Genomic DNA, 16187 nt, shown 5'->3' with positions numbered 1-16187 from the left:
GTGCCCCACAAGGCTGCATCCTCAGCCCCCTACTCTAATCCCGACATACTCATGACTGTGTGGCCAGATTCTGCTCTAACTCCATCTACAAGTTTGCAGATGATACCGCCGTAGTGGGCCTTATCTCAAATAACGATGAGTCAGAGTACTGGAAGGAGATAGAGAGCTTAGTGACATGGTGTCATGACAGCAGTCTTTCCCTCAATGTCAGCAAAACAAAAGAGCTGGTCATTGACTTCAGGGAGTAGTGCACACGCTCCTGTCTACATCAATGGTGCTGAGGTCGAGAGGGTTGATAGCTTCAAGTTCCTAGGAGTGAACATCACCAATAGCCTGTCCTGGTCCATCCACTTAGACGTCATGGCCAAGAAAACTCACCAGCGCCTCTGCTTCCTCAGGAGGCTAAAGAAATTTGGCATGCCCCCTTTGACACTCACCAACTTTTATCAATGCACCATAGAAAGCATCCTATCTGGATGCATCACGGCTTGGTATGGCAACTGCTCTGCCCGGGACCACAAGAAACTGCAGAGGGTTGTGGACACAACCCAGCACATCACGGAAACGAGCCTCCCCTTGGACTCTGTCTATGTCTCTCACCGCCTCGGTGAAGCAGCCAGAATAATCAAAGACCTCATCCACCCGGGTCATTCTCTCTTCTCCCCTCTCCCATCAAGCAAAAGATACAGGAGCCTGAGGGCACATACTACTGGGCTCAAGGACAGCTTCTACCCCACTGTGATAAGACTATTGAATGATTCCCTTAAACAATGAGATGGACTCTTGACCTCACAATCTACCTTGTTATGACCTTGCACCTTATTGTCTACCTGCACTTCACTTCCCTGTAGCTGTGACTCTTTACTCTGTATTCTGTTATTGTTTTTACCCTGTACTACCTCAATGCACTGTGTAATGAATTGATCTGTACAAACAGTATGCAAGACAAGTTTTTTACTGTACCTTGGTACAAGTGACAATAATAAACAATACCAATACCAATACTTCCTAGCTCTTGGTACCAAGCCTGCAGGCCTTCACTTCACATCCTCACTTTTTAAATATAACAAACATTGCTGCTTCCACTACTATTCAGGCAGTGAGTAACAGACAACACCTTCACCTCCATCACCACTCACTGAGTGAAGTAACGTTTTTCTCAACTCTCCTCAAAACTTTCTGCCAATTAACATAGATTTTTGTGCCCAAGTTATGGAAATCAAATGATTTCCACTGCCAAAGCAAATGCACTTCCCGTTCACCCTGACTTGGCCTTTCATAACTTTTAAAATTAAATCTTCCCTCAGTCTCCTCTGTTCCAAAGAAAACAACCCCAATCCAGCCAGTCTCTGCTTATAACTATAATCCCTCAGTGCTGGCAGCTTCCCTGAAAATCTCCTCTGCACCCTTTCTAGTGTCCTCTACCGAAACTATTAGAAAATGTCACGTTTTTGGAAAGCCGCTGCAGTCATCCAGAAACTTCATCCAGCTAATTAACTTGCACAACACATCGTAATTTAGATCCAAAGATGATTATTTAAAGTCGAGGCCACAGTCATGGCAAAATCCAAAATAAATTGTCAGTAAATACAAAACACCGCAGGTGCAAAAATGCTGGAAATTTTTGCCAGGTTCCACAGCAATTGCGGAGAGAGAAAAATTAACCTTCTTCCTTTCCCTATCAATGTTGCCTGGCTTGAATATTTCCAACATCTGCAGCCATTTGCTTCTGTATTACAGTTTAAAGTTGTACCGATCACCATCTGGTGTATTACACATTCAAGGTGTTTTATTTCATAAATCCTGCCTTACCTGCTGAGCATTCCCAATGCTTTTTGCTTTTATTTCAAATTATCAGGTGAGGCAGCCTTCAACATGCACAGGCTGTGCTCTGAAGCAACAAACAATCTGATGGATGAACTCAGCGGGTCGAGCAGCATCTGTGGGAGGGAAGGCATTGTCGACGTTTCAGGTTGAAACCCTGCATCAGGACTGAGAGTGGAGAGGGGAGATGGCAAGAGGTGAGGGGAATGGTGAGGCAGGAGTCCAAGGCGATTGGTGGATTGAGGAGGGGTGTGAGATGACAGGCAGGTGGTGCCAGGCAGGGGAGGGGAGCGGAGGTGGAGTTGGGAGACAGTGGCAGGTGAATGATAGATGGAGGGAGACAGAGAGAGAGAGAGAGAGAGAAAGGAAAAAAAACACGGAGGGAAGTGTGATGATAGGAGGCGGCTGCTGGAGGGAGATAAGCAGGAACAGAGAGCACTACCGGTGCTAGAATCTGATAAGCAAAGGCAGTGAGAATAGGAACAATTAGGGGAGAAGTGAATGGCAGCTAGAACCAGATGGGGGGGGGGGAGGGGTGGGTGGGTGGGGGGGGGTGGGGAACATGTGTCTGAAGTGGGTGGATGGAGCCAGGAGGGGGAAAGGAAGATGCTGAGGTGTTTTCACTCATGGAAAAGTCATGAACAGGGGAACATAGATGCAAGATAAGATAAGATTTCTTTATTAGTCACATGTACATTGAAACACACAGTGAAATGCATCTTTTACGTAGAGTGTTCTGGAGGCAGCCCGCAAGTGTTGTCACGCTTCCAGCGCCAACATAGCATGCCCACATCTTCCTAACCCGTACGTCTTTGGAATGTGGGAAGAAACCGGAGCACCTGGAGGAAACCCACGCAGACACGGGAGAGAACGTAAAAACTCCTTACAGACAGTGGCCGGAATTGAACCCGGGTCGCTGGATCTGTAATAGCGTTATGCTAAACGCTACAATAAACTGAGTTGTACAGAAATTTATTGACTCCTGACGAAGGGTCTCAACCCTAATTGTTGACTGTCCATTTCCCTCCATAGCTGCTGCCTGACCTGCTGAGTTCCTCCAACATTTTGCATTTGTTGCACCAGATTTCCAGCATCTGTAGAATCTCTTATGTCTAGAAATTTATTCTGTCAGAGGGTGGTGAGTCTCTGGAATTCTCTGCTCCTGAGGGTGATGGAGGCCAGATAAGGTGGAGATCGAGGAATTGAGGCTTACGAGGAACTGGCACAGAGGAAGAGTTGAGGCCAGCATAGATCAGCTATGATCATATTGAATGGTGGGACAGGCTTGAGGGCCTGGTGACCCACTCCTGCTCCTGTTTTCTTCTGTTCTTGTGTTCGTCTACTTGTAAAGGTGCTTTTGAATCAGTGGAAAAAAAATAAGGTGCTGAATCTGTTTTTTTCCCAAATTTACATACATAGAACAGACATCACTTTCTTGATTCTACAATTTCCCCTTTCGAAAGCGCGAGGCTGGTTAATTTGAACACATTCAGCAGATTTTCAACATAAGGAGGCCCAACCTGCCTGTACTATCTGACAGTACTTCCCAATCACGGTAGTGTAGCGGTTAGCATAACGCCATTACAGCACCAGCGACCTGGGTTCAATTCTGGCCGCTGCCTGTAAGGAGTTTGTATGTTCTCCCCGTGTCTGTGTAGGTTTCCTCTGGGTGCTCCGGTTTCCTCCCACTTTCCAAAGACATACGGGTTAGGAAGTTGTGGGCATGCTATGTTGGCACTAGAAGCGTGGCGACACTTGCGGGCTGCCCCCAGAACACTCTGCACAAAAGATGTATTTCTCTGTGTGTTTCAATGTACATGTGACTAATAAAGATATCTTATTTTATTTCTCTTTTACAATTGTCCTGTTAATGCTTCCTTCCCAAGCATATAAATTTGGAAATTTATTATTGAATCTATTCCCATCCTTCTTTCAACCAGAAATTCATCCTCAGGATCTGGCCATTGATGGTAAGAGCAACCTCCAATTCCCTGTTGTCCCCCCAGTGCTATTTGTTACAACTGAGTGGAGTCCTCAGCCACTGAGGGTAGTTCAGAGCCAATCAAGATGATGCAGAACTGGTGTCACATTGAAAGCTGATGGTGCAGGATTGCTAGTGTCCTTCCCTGGAAGACATTTATGAACCAGTTAAAACAAGATATATTTTGGTCCCTTTCAATGTTAAATTTACAACTGCATTTGAATTTTCAGACTGCCTTGGTTGAATTCGTAGCCCGTCTAGCATATAGGAATAGATTTGTGTTCTACGTAGAGCAAACAGACGAGCAGTTAGGATGGAGTTTACAGCACAGAAACAGGATCTTCAGTTCAGCTGGTTAATGATGGCGTTTATGTTCCACACGAGCCTCGTCCCACTCCATTTCATCTGACACAAGTTCCATAGAGTTATTAGTACAGCCCTCTTGTAACATAGTCTCTATACTACCAAACCATGCAACAGGCACTAAAGCTTTAATTTGCATCTCAGGGGTAGGAAATTGGGTCAAAAGTTGAATGAAGGGAGGTTTTGTGATGGGGGCCAGAGAAGGTTACTGGCATATGAACGCAAGGCACAGCTGAATGATGTGGAGACAGCAATACAAGCTTTAAGAGAGTGCTCAGTATGGGTACTGCCAGATCAGTTCATTTCCCAAATGCTTATCACATTTCAGTTCCACATTAGTACTTAGAAGGGAGCAGAACTGTTCAGCCAATTTGCATGGATCTGTCAGACCCAACACCAAGTTATACTTAATGTTCATGCTCTCTGGCACTGTGGTATTGAGCAGAATGACCATTCTGGTGAGAGCCCAGAAGGAGTCATGTCCTAGCAAGAATCTCGAATGAGCCTGAGGGAGGGGGGTGGGGGGGGGGTGTGGTGGGGGGCTGTGCAGAGACAGGACAGAATGGAAGAAAGGACCAGACTGAAGGATTAATTAGAATTTACACCACTGAAGCAGATTGACCCAGACAGATTCAGCGCAGTGTTTAAGTGCCACATGAGGCTCCTCCCACCTTACTTCATCTTTTCCTTTTAGTTTAGAACTGATGAACAATGGATCAGTGTCCTTGTTGTGCTCCCTGTGAGTATCCAGCTAAGCAGACTTGACACTGGTCATAACTTGGATGGGAGACCACATGGGAAAGCAGGGTACAGTGGACCTGACCCACTCAGCAGAACAAATGTAATAGATCAGATTCAGATTCAGTTTATTGTCACACAGACAATAAAATTCCTTGCTCACGTGAGGAATGGAATAACCAAGAGAGGTAGAGGTAAGAGTATAAGAACGTGGCAGCACCACTGGGAAGGGGATGTGAAAGAGGTGATTGGTTCAAAGTCTGATGGGGGTGAGGAAGAAGGATCTCAATTGCATTTGACAAACAAACAATATTCTTTCTTCCTTGTACACTTATCGGGCTTCTCCTTACAGAATGATATTGGATAAAAGCAATTATTCAGCCCATCTACCATGTGCCAAAGAGCCACCCAGTTACTTTGTTCTTCTTTAAATGTCAAAGAGTAAACATTTAAGAAAGAGCAATGAAATTGGATGGTTCTTTCAATTCCATTTTGAAAGTTGTTACATAAATAGGACAGAATGAAGGCAGTCATTTGGCTCAACCTTTCCAGACTGGTTTTGCAGCTCCAATTGAGCCTCATCCCTCTTTCCTTACCTAATTCCAGCCATATTTCTTATTCCTTTATATGCTTGTATAGTTTCCCCATATACGTATTGACTCTGTTTGCTTCATCTGCTCCCTGTGATTACAAATTCCAAATTTTCATCGCTCTCTGAGTGAAAGTCTTTTCGCTAAATTCCATTTTTGACAACATGAGCCATGCACGGGTAGTAGGTATTAGCTGGACATTTGGAACCTCTTTGGCACTGGTTAAAAGGGACCGAGTGTTCTATCCTACTACCATGCAATCTGAGGACCCTCAGTCGTGTGTTCAATCTCCCAGACACACCACCACCACTCAACAGTGTATCCCTCCCACTCCTACAACTGTTCCCTCAAACCCTGGTGCCACTCCATGCTGTAATGTCCCATTCCCTGATTCCTGGCCCAATCCTCTGTACTACCCTCCCCCTCACAAATCCTCCCCCGACTCCACCAGTGACCTGCAACCTATTTCAGACCTGGCTGAGAAGAGACCCCTGTCCGTGTTCACCAGTGCAAGGCCTGTTCCATCATTCACTACATCGTAGGTCTTGTGTGTGATGGAACTTGGCTCCTGGCCTGCTCTACAGCATCGATTTATCATGCCTTTCAGGCACGGAAGAATTTCTGGGCTCTTTGTCCATCAAAAGCTTCCACAGTTTAAAAAATCTCTGCAACCACAGAGATTGTTAAGCAGTGAAAAATGGCCTGATACTTCTTTCATCCATTTTTGCCTCCTAGGCTCACTTGGTTAACAGGGGACATCCTTATTTCATGTTAATCATGCTGCACAATGGCCCAGTCAATAGCAGAGTTAATGCAATATTCCCATCACACTTAAGCCTGGTCGTCTGTGGTTTATGTGCAGGGGAAAATTCTAAAAATAGCACAAAGGTGTGACTGTTTTACTGAATTTATTTTTGTCATCTACATTTTCTTTGTAACTTGAGTCTCATTTTTTCTCCTTATTACTCATTAAACTTTGTCTATATGGAACCATTATGGTGATACAGGACTACATTCTGACAGCGTCTATTTTCTGCCTTTCATCTGCAATGAATGACAAAGTGCAGAAGATTGCAGAAAACTAGAATTTTCCGATTAATAAACAAATGCCCTAAGCAAAATAATAATAATATTCCATATGTCAATATTAAAACTGTGCACAGTTACCAAGATAATGAAGCAGTATGAAGTAGTGTCTGGATTGAAATCCTTTCATTTTACACAGTGAACATGATGTAGCACACCCACCCACCTCCCACCCCCCTCTTACCCCTCCCCACTCCTGCTAGTTAGTGTTTCTTTTGGCACATTTCAGGTTAAACCCATTTTGTCTGGGTTATTCTGGGAATGGTTTTGTTCCAACGAGGACTTGGCAAGTATGAAAATAACTAATTAGAAAGAAAGTAACTCCTGCACAACAAGGAAATTTGGGACCACTTACCTTTACCGCCTGCCTCGCGTGTAGAAATAGATCACTGTTCTGTACAGAACCTGTAGTCAAGCTGCCAGGTAACATTCTACAGCACGGAAACAGAACATTCAACACAACTGATCCATGGTGATGTTTGTGCTCCACATGGGCCATCTGCCACTCATCTGTGTACGCAGGTCTGGGGAGGGGGTTGGGAGGGTTCAGGTGGGCTCAGGGGATCCACCCACCCTGCAAATATTTATCTAAAATAGTATATTTTTAACGAGGTTTGGACAAACACACATGCGCACACACACAAACATACATGCACACACATACATGCACACGTATTTACCCGTCATAATTAGTGAAGCATGCATGTGCCCACCCTATAAAACAGTAAAATTACACTTCTGGCCCTTGGTTTCTGTCTATTGCTTTGTATTGTCTGCATGCCCTCTTATTATTTTTTTATTCATGCATTTCTTCCCTTAAAACCGGCTATGTTATCCACCTCAACCTTTTTCCCTGTGGTACTGAGCTACACATTCTAACCACTCTGTTTAAAAGTGTTGCTTCTGAATTTTTCATTAGATTTATTAGGCAGGCTCCTAATTATGGCCTCTAGTTTTGGGGACCCCACTGGGATAAACATCCTCTGTATGCCAGCCCCATTGAATCCCATTCATAATTCTGAGGACTTCACTCATTCAATCACTAATGAATAACCTTTGCATTACTTCAAGCAGTGCAAACTTTGTAAAAATGAATTGTAATCCACCGGACAAAGGCAGGATATTAAACTGATTCCCTAAGCTTTTGTTTCAACAATGAAAGTGAACAAAAAGATGAATGCAAAATTTAACCTATGCGTCAGACATTTTGTTATGATCTTGGGCTGTACTTCATGAACCATTTAATGAATATTCTGTCCTATATATCTCTTCAAACAAAATCACTGCACAAATAACGCTAAAGACTATACCCAAGGGATCTACAATTATCAAAGCAACAGATGTCTCAATGAGTACTAAAGACCTGATATGCAGCCAGGGGATCCTAGCATGAAAGTTGATTGACATGTCCTCCACACTGCTGTTTGTGAACCCTTTTCTAGATTGGAATTTTTGGAAAAGTGTGGTGACAGAGCTTGGAGGAAAGTTTTTAACAGAAGAATGCAGTTAAAAGTTAGGCGTCAAATTCTTACATTAACTTTTGGAACACAAAAACTAAAAATTCTGAATTCAGCTCTGCTCATGCTATTGTGATGAATATAATAAAATTCAGAGAATTTATGCCAATTTGTTGTAGCATGCTGCAAACTTTTGAGGAAACAATTTTAACCATTTATATGATGTGACACATTTCTAGCTGAAGGCAGAGTTGTGTGCAAGTTTGGCACTGGTTGTACTGAATGCTGTGTTAGGAGGTAATCATACAAGAATGGGACAATGCTTGTTGGGAACAGTATTAGTTGGGGACATTGCACTTGAAGGACACAAATAAACTGCCTACCATACAAAAGTCTAAGCCTGAGACTCTCTGCTCAGCAGCCCCAGAGAGATATGAACATTTTACCACCATGAGACTTAACACTTGGAGCACCATGAGAAAAGCCCTTCCTTTAGGATTTGCTGCCAACGTCGGTTGGAGAGAGGATCATGAGGTGGTGGAGTGCATGTATTAGAGAAGTTCATGGCAGATGATATGGGGGGAGATTTCGGGCAGATTTTCAAGGAGGGTTGGGCAAATAATTGTTAGGCAGATGTTTGGGGTGTCAGGGGGAGGGGGCAAGGGCAGATGACCAGGTAAAAAGAGTGAGAGAAGAGCAGGAGCTGGTTGGGAGCTTTCGGACACTAGCAGCGGCTGGTGAGAGTGTGTGGCAGCAAATGATTTTAAATTTTAAATTAAATTTTATTTACAGCGTGGTAACAGGCCCTTCCGGCCCAACGAGTCCGCGCGGCCCATTTTAAACCCAAATTAACCTACCCGTACACCTTTGCAATGTGGGAAGAAACCGGAGCACCTGGAGGAAACCCACGCAGACACAAGAGAATGTACAAGCCCCTTACAGACAGCGACGGGAATCAAAACCCGATCGCTGGCGCTGTAATAGCGTCATGCTAACCGCTACACTACCGTGCGGTTACCATGAAGAAAACGATAAAAAAAATCATCCATTTGGGGAAAAAAACAACACAAACTCTGGCAGCAGAGCAAGTAAGACCAAACCCCATAACTAATGATGCTGCAACCTTCCAGATCAGATTTGCTTTAGTGTTCATGTGCAGCTCCTAAGCATCGTAGTTCTAAATGAATATTCTAACACTGTTTGACATCACTTTGGATGCCCAACAGTCTCTGGGTACTAGTTTGTCATACACACTGCAGTCCCAATGATTTCAGCCCATGTTCCAACCTGAAAATAGGTCTCCTGGCACAAAAGTTCAGCCATCCCTGCTCTCAACTAACTTGCATGATAGAGCAGGGGGAGTGGGTGGCAGCCAGATGTGTGGACCACTCAATCTAACCTAAATCCTGCTGGCCTTCACCAATGAAATGACGTTGAACCAATTCTATCTCGGGTGTTTGTATTGTTTTGCAGTAAATAAATTTTACTTTGGAGAAAGTGCATGAGCTAGTTAGTAAAAATCATAGAAAACCGCAGCCACAGAGGACACCAGAATATTTACAAAAACGTTTCATTAACATTTTTGAGACTTAGACACCTGCATAATCAAGGAGCCATTTTTCAGTGTCTAAACACAATCATTTACTTAAATTACTAATAAATTACTAATAACCTCAATTCCCAGTTATTAAGGCAGAGTAGGTGGTCTGGCACAACCTCACTATAACAGCTGCATCTATTACTGAAAAATCTTATATTTTCCATCACAGTACCTTTCTTTATGTCCATTTGGAAAACAGGTCCAAAGCTGTCATTGTATCCATGCTATTAGTTGATGGTTTATTTTGCTTTAGTACTGATTCTGTCACACAACTGAATACAATTCAGCACCCCCTACAGCACAGTAGATGAGAATTAACATTCCCTTCCATAACTGTTGGGAGGGCAACCAATAAATTTTTTATCAGCTTCTTCATTTATAGTAATATACTTGGGGACATTTGCACTTATGAAATTGTTATCTGAGCCACACAACAGAAAGATGTTTAAAAACACCAAACAGAGCTGTTCCGTGTCCAGAGAAAGATGCTCAGTCACACTTACATTGCTGAAATTCAGCAAGTTTCAGCATCAGCTGTGTCAGTTCCATTAGGAATTGAAGTAGAAAGGGACTTGCTCAGGAAATAATCATATAATCAATAATTGACTGCTTTAAATACATCTTAGCAACCTTCTTAATTTTTACCTTTCTACAAAACATACACTCACTTCTGTGCCAGGAATTTCTATAATTCATGGACAAGTGAGTAAAAATCTTCCCTCACAGTACTCCCATATGTTCTAAGTTTAAATTACTTTCTGTGATAAATCTATGATGGCTTGAAAAGGTCAATGTTGTAATGCTTGTGAACATTCGATTAGCGATGGACAACCTCCCTCTGTACATTTGGTGTGGCAAATTTTTAAAGCTTTCATTTGAAGCTGCTTCACCTAAAGCACACAGGAAATCCACATCCATCGTGCTATGCCAGGACATTCTCTCTCCTCTCCTCTTCCATCGGGTAGAAGATACAGGTGCCTGAGGGCATGTACCACCAGACTTAAGGACAGCTTCTACCCCACTGTGATAAGACTATTGAACGGTTCCCTTATACGATGAGATGGACTATGACCTCACAATCTACTTTGTTGTGACCTTGCACCTTATTGCACTGCACTTTCTCTGTAGCTGTGACACTTTACTCTGTACTGTTATTGTTTTTACCTGTACTACCTCAATGCACTCTGTACTAACTCAATGTAATTGCACTGTGTAATGAATTGATCGGTACAATCAGTTTGTAAGACAAGCTTTTCACTCTACCTCGGTACAAGTGACAATAATAAACCAATACCAATACCAATACCAGAAGCTATTACTAAACCATAGTTTTACCAAGTCTGTTTACAGCAAGGTTTGCTTTAAATTTTCATCAGCCACAACATAGTCTCCCCACTGCAGTCGTTCAATGAATAGGACCTTTCTGGGAAATGCAGAAAACAAATTAGATTTTTCCCAATCAATTGAGATTATTTAAATGTTTTTTATTAATTTAGAAAGAAGATATCTGAAATGTTTTAATTTTTAACTTTGTTAATAGTATTTAAAGGTTTCTGTGTATCACAGACTTCCAGAAGTATTCAAAATCCTTTGGAGGATTAACAGGTGGCAAAGCAATAATGGAAAATAAATGTGTCTGGCTTTTCACTGGCAGCAAGTTCTGAACCTTTACTTCAAAACATCCAAAGGAACTTTACACCCAATGAACTATGTTGAGATGTAAATATGTATAAAATGCATCAACAAAGTTGAGAACAGCAAGCTCCCAGAAGCAACCACATAATAGTGACAAGATAATCAGCTTTAATAACATTGTCTGAGGGATTAAATATTGGTCAAGCAATGGGAATAGCTCTTGTGCTCTTCCTAATACAATGCCATGGGATTTTTATACATACCCATCAAAACAGATATCTCCACTGACATTAGATACATTAGACAGCATCTCCTATAATACAGCAACCCCTCAGTATTGGAATGGAATAACCCCTAACCTTCTGAATCTAGGGGGAGAATGTCACCAACTAATCCAAAGCTGAGACAAAGACAGTGAGAAATCATTGATATGTTTATAAAAGGATACACTCATGGAAGATCAGAAGGATTGGATGAGTTGGGTACTGCCACTTCATTCCTGGGACAATGGCTCAGATCAGAATCAGGTTTATTATCACTTTCTTAATAAGTGAAATTTGTTGTTTTGTGGCAGCAATACAGCGCAAAAGACATAAAATTACAAAAAATTACAAAATAAATAAATAGTGGAACAAAAAAGGAATAATGTGGTAGTGTTTATGGGTTCATGAACCATTCAGAAATCTGATGGTGGAGGGGAAGAAGCTGTTTCTGAAACGCTGAGTATGGGTCTTCAGGCTCCTGTACCTCCTCCCCGATGGTAGTAATGAGAAGAGGACATGTCCCAAAAGGTGAGGGTCCTGAGGGCTCAGATGTGACTGTGCAGGTCCTGAGTAATGGCAGGCCTTCCTTGTCTCTGATGGACGACAACCCCCTCATGTAATAGGCATTAAGCTTCTGACAGGGAAATTGAGGCATGGTAATGGAACAAACAGGATGAGCTCTGTTAATGACAAGTGCTTTAAGTTGACACAGGCAACTGCAGCAGGAAGAGCTTTAGTCCCCAACTATCATCCTGATAAATACAAAGCTTAGAAAAGAGACTTTGCCACTGAGGCTGCCCAGAAGAGATCATCACTCATTGTGGACTCAAGAAAGTGTTTGAAATCCATACAGAATTTAATAGAGCCTCTTTGGTGACTGGGAAAGGTGGGAGGGTGACTGTTGATAGGGTTGGTGGGGTGGAATCTGTCCTGCCTGTTGTTAGATTTTTGAATAACTTATAGTACAAGTCATCATGCCAAAGGTTGTTGAATTATTGTGACAATTGTGTAACCTAACCTTTAATCAAAGCAGATGCATGATCCAGGCAAGTGCAAAGATACCAGACCAGGTTATTGCAGTGCCAGTGCAGCTGTGAATGAATATTGATTAAAGAATTAAACATTGATCTGGCAAGAAGGAAAGCTCCTTTGTTCTTTTTTCACATCAATTCATGCATATCCAACTGAAAAAATAGTTATCTCCATCAAAGCACAGTCACTCTAACATTGCAGCACTCCCTCGGTATTGCAGTAGGATGCTAGCATAGGTTTTGTTTCTGGAGCAACCTACAAATTTCCATGACCAGTCTAATTCTTCTAATGCCAGATTGGTCCTCAATCATCCAAACACAATCTTACGCTGAAATATTCATTCCCTTTAAAGTCACATTTCTCCAGTGCACAACCTTTTTTTCACCTGCTTTTGACCTAAATTAGGAAGCTAATGATCATTGGACTATTCAAAGCCTTGAAATTCCTGTACAACTGAACAACAAGCTGTTACTAGTTATCCTTGTTTTTTGCACTTGCTGTCATTACATTCCAACTCAGTAATACTTCATGAAGCTATGATAACTTGGCAACAGGTATTCATTGAACTACACCTTCCACTTAAAATGAGTCCCTGATAACTGACATTATATCTACATTATATATCAGTATCAACAACACAACTCACAGAAGTAATATTCTAACCCTTTAATTTTGATTTAATATATTGGAGTAGGTAATACCTTCAAATGAAAACAAGAGCTCAAGAATCTGCTTAACCGTTAATAGTGAAATCAGCCTGTAGAGGGTGAGACGGTGTGGATCACTGGGCTATGTCTGTTACCTTTAGTGCTCCTGAATTAAGCAACAATTAGAATTGAAATAGTTGGGTAGCTTCTCTGCACCAGTTAATGATAGTTCTATAGGTAAAACCACACAGGAAATTAAATTATTAACTTTTCTGAAGGTTGAAACAAAGGATCTTTATTATAGTACACTGGCATTTATTTCCATCATTGTCACTGTGAAGTAAGATACTGACTTTCTGATAGTTCACATATCTCCATGTTTGCAGTCAGAACTAAAATAATTGGCTGTCAGCAATGCGGTCATCAAACATGTGAATTGATTTGGATAAAATAGGTTACAAATGAATTCATCTCAGTTATGGAACAGGATTTAGTGGAAATATTGGTACTGCTTGTGATGGAATTGGCAGGGTGACATCAGAGGTCATGCTCTGTACTGGAACGTCTCATGGCTTTTTATCATTCTAGGAGTCATTGAGTCTTTCCGATGGAATTAAAATGTGGAATTAACTATCAGCTAACCAGGCCAGTAACACTTTCCTCTTGGTGCCGTGGTGTCTGTGGGATGAGTCAGTACGGCCCTTGAGCACCTGCCATTCCAGAAACAGTGATTGGCACTCCCTTCCCATTTTGCTGCTTGCAGTACTTGTTACCCCAGCTGTAGATGAGTCAACAGCTCCAGGGGACCCCTACGACGGCTCAAACTCCTTAAGCAGAACACCTTGTCATGTTATCCAGCAGAAGCGCACAGAAACAGCTGCATCCATGTGGAAGCTGGAGAGCAGTATTAAAACTTGTTTCCACTCCCCCTGTTTCACTAGGTTCCCAGAGCTCGCCCAATGCCAGACCCAAGACCAACCCATTGCTGGGCCTGGGGATCAGGGACTAAGGGCCCAGGACAGTGTCAGACCATGTGGGCACAGATCTATCGTCACGTAAGAATAAAATACAATACCAGTGGGCGCAGGTCTCTCACCGTGTAACACTGGAGTATAGGAGCAGTGGGCGCCGTCTCTCACTGAGTCTTCTCTCCGCATTGCCACAGAATTAAAGATGACTTGCTTTCACTCTGGTTTTGTGGTTTCTGAGGTGGCTAATAAAATTAACATGGGAGTCATAGACTTGTCCACAGATGCAGCAGGAGCTAGCTGATGAAGCAGATAGGACTGTGTACCTTGGCATGCAATACTGGCGGGCACAGATCTGTCACTATATAACACTGGGCCATTGTATGGTGGACTCAGATTTATCACTGTGCATCAATAGCATACAGTACTGCTTGGCACAGGTCTGTCACTGTATAACACTAGGGCATTGCGCTGTTACTGTATAACTCTGGGGCATTGCTTTGGTAGGCACAGGTCAATCACTGTATATTGCTGGGGCATAATATTGATGGACTTTCATGGGTACTAACTAATTTCAATCATCCCTACCTTAGGCACATATACATAAATCTGAAGCACAGTCATTATGTGGACAGGGAGGATATGTGTTCTAAGTTCCTGGAACAGGGACTGCTTGCCCTCAGTAGGTGTGAACAGCTCTTATTTAAAATAAAATTCCTAACTTGTATGTATTTTTATGAATAGATTGGGCAAAATGAAACATTTTTTCTGTGAGTGGACCTCAGAAGTGATTTGTATTGTAAATCCAACTATTCTAGAAAACAAATATTTGAGCACCACAGCCACAACCCATTAAAGTGCACTTGAGAAGATTTTGGCTGAAAATCAAAAAATTGTTATCTCCTTTAATAGACAACATTGTTCCAACTCTGAGGGAAACAAGGGAAAATCTACCATGTTTATAGTTATATGTTATAAAGAATTCTACAGCTGTAGACATATACATCTATATGTTTATAGTTATACATCACAGACTATATGATAGACAGATAGCAGAACATGCAAAGCACTAAGTGGCTTTCATTCATCTAAAGTGTCTGTCTTCGTGCTTCTCCAGTTGGTTTGGCAAAGAATGATTCCATTGAGAAAACAAAATATGCCCATATACTTAGCGGCACACTGTGTTTCCCTACAATTACTGAATTGTGACATCACTCGTCCTGCTGATAGGGAAGTTTGCTATTGGTATTCATCAGCCATGGCAATGTCTTCTGATCTAAGAGCCTTTTCATTGGGCCGAAACTTGCCAGAAAATACCAGGTTTCCACACTGAGCTGCTAGCATTTCTCATTGTAAGTGGCACCAAGACTAGGCTTCCTGTATGTGAACTTGCTAAACTTGCTAAACTTGCTGGTAGTACCTTCATTCTGGAGAAGATAAGGGTAAGTATAAGGTAATTTATGTTTTTTTTTCTGAATTAATTGAGCTTTCTTAAATAATTTTCATCATTTAAAAGTGTTTTAATTTTTGTTACTTTAAGACAATTCCAGTTCAATTCCGGCCCCTGTCTGTAAGGAGTTCATACATTCTTGCCGTGACTGCGTGGGTTTCCTCTGGGTGCTCTAGTTTCCTCCCACGTTCCAAAGATGTACGGATTAGAAAGTTGTGGGCATGCTATGTTGGTGCTGGAAGTGTGGCAACACTTGCAGGCTGCCCCCAGAACACTCTATGCAAAAGGTGCATTTCACTGTGTGTTTTGATGTACATGTGACTAATAAAGAAATCTTATCTTATCTTCCAATTGCTTAATTGATTTTCTATAATTTTTGAATGCATGTCAGAGACAGCAGCACAAAAAACGATGGAGGAACTCAGTGGATCAGGCAGCATCTATGAAGATTTTCAACCCAAAATGTCGACTGTCCATTTCCCTCCATAGATGCTGCCTGACCCGCTGAGTTCCTCTAGCACTTTGTGTTGCTCCAGATTCCAGCATCTGCAGT

General features: G+C 42.2%; 1 long non-coding RNA gene across 1 annotated transcript; it reads left to right on the top strand.

Moving 5' to 3' along the window:
* Window positions 1-15540: 15540 nt before the first annotated feature.
* LOC127580052 (uncharacterized) lies at window positions 15541-15977 on the top strand. The gene is made up of 2 exons (XR_007957775.1): window positions 15541-15626; window positions 15725-15977. It is a non-coding gene; the product is annotated as an uncharacterized LOC127580052 (long non-coding RNA).
* Window positions 15978-16187: the final 210 nt, after the last annotated feature.

The sequence above is a fragment of the Pristis pectinata genome, chromosome 18 (genome assembly GCF_009764475.1).
Source record: "Pristis pectinata isolate sPriPec2 chromosome 18, sPriPec2.1.pri, whole genome shotgun sequence".
Taxonomy (NCBI): Eukaryota; Metazoa; Chordata; class Chondrichthyes; order Rhinopristiformes; family Pristidae; genus Pristis; species Pristis pectinata.
The sequence above is the reverse complement of the archived record's forward strand: the minus strand, read 5'-3'. Positions and strand labels throughout refer to the sequence as shown.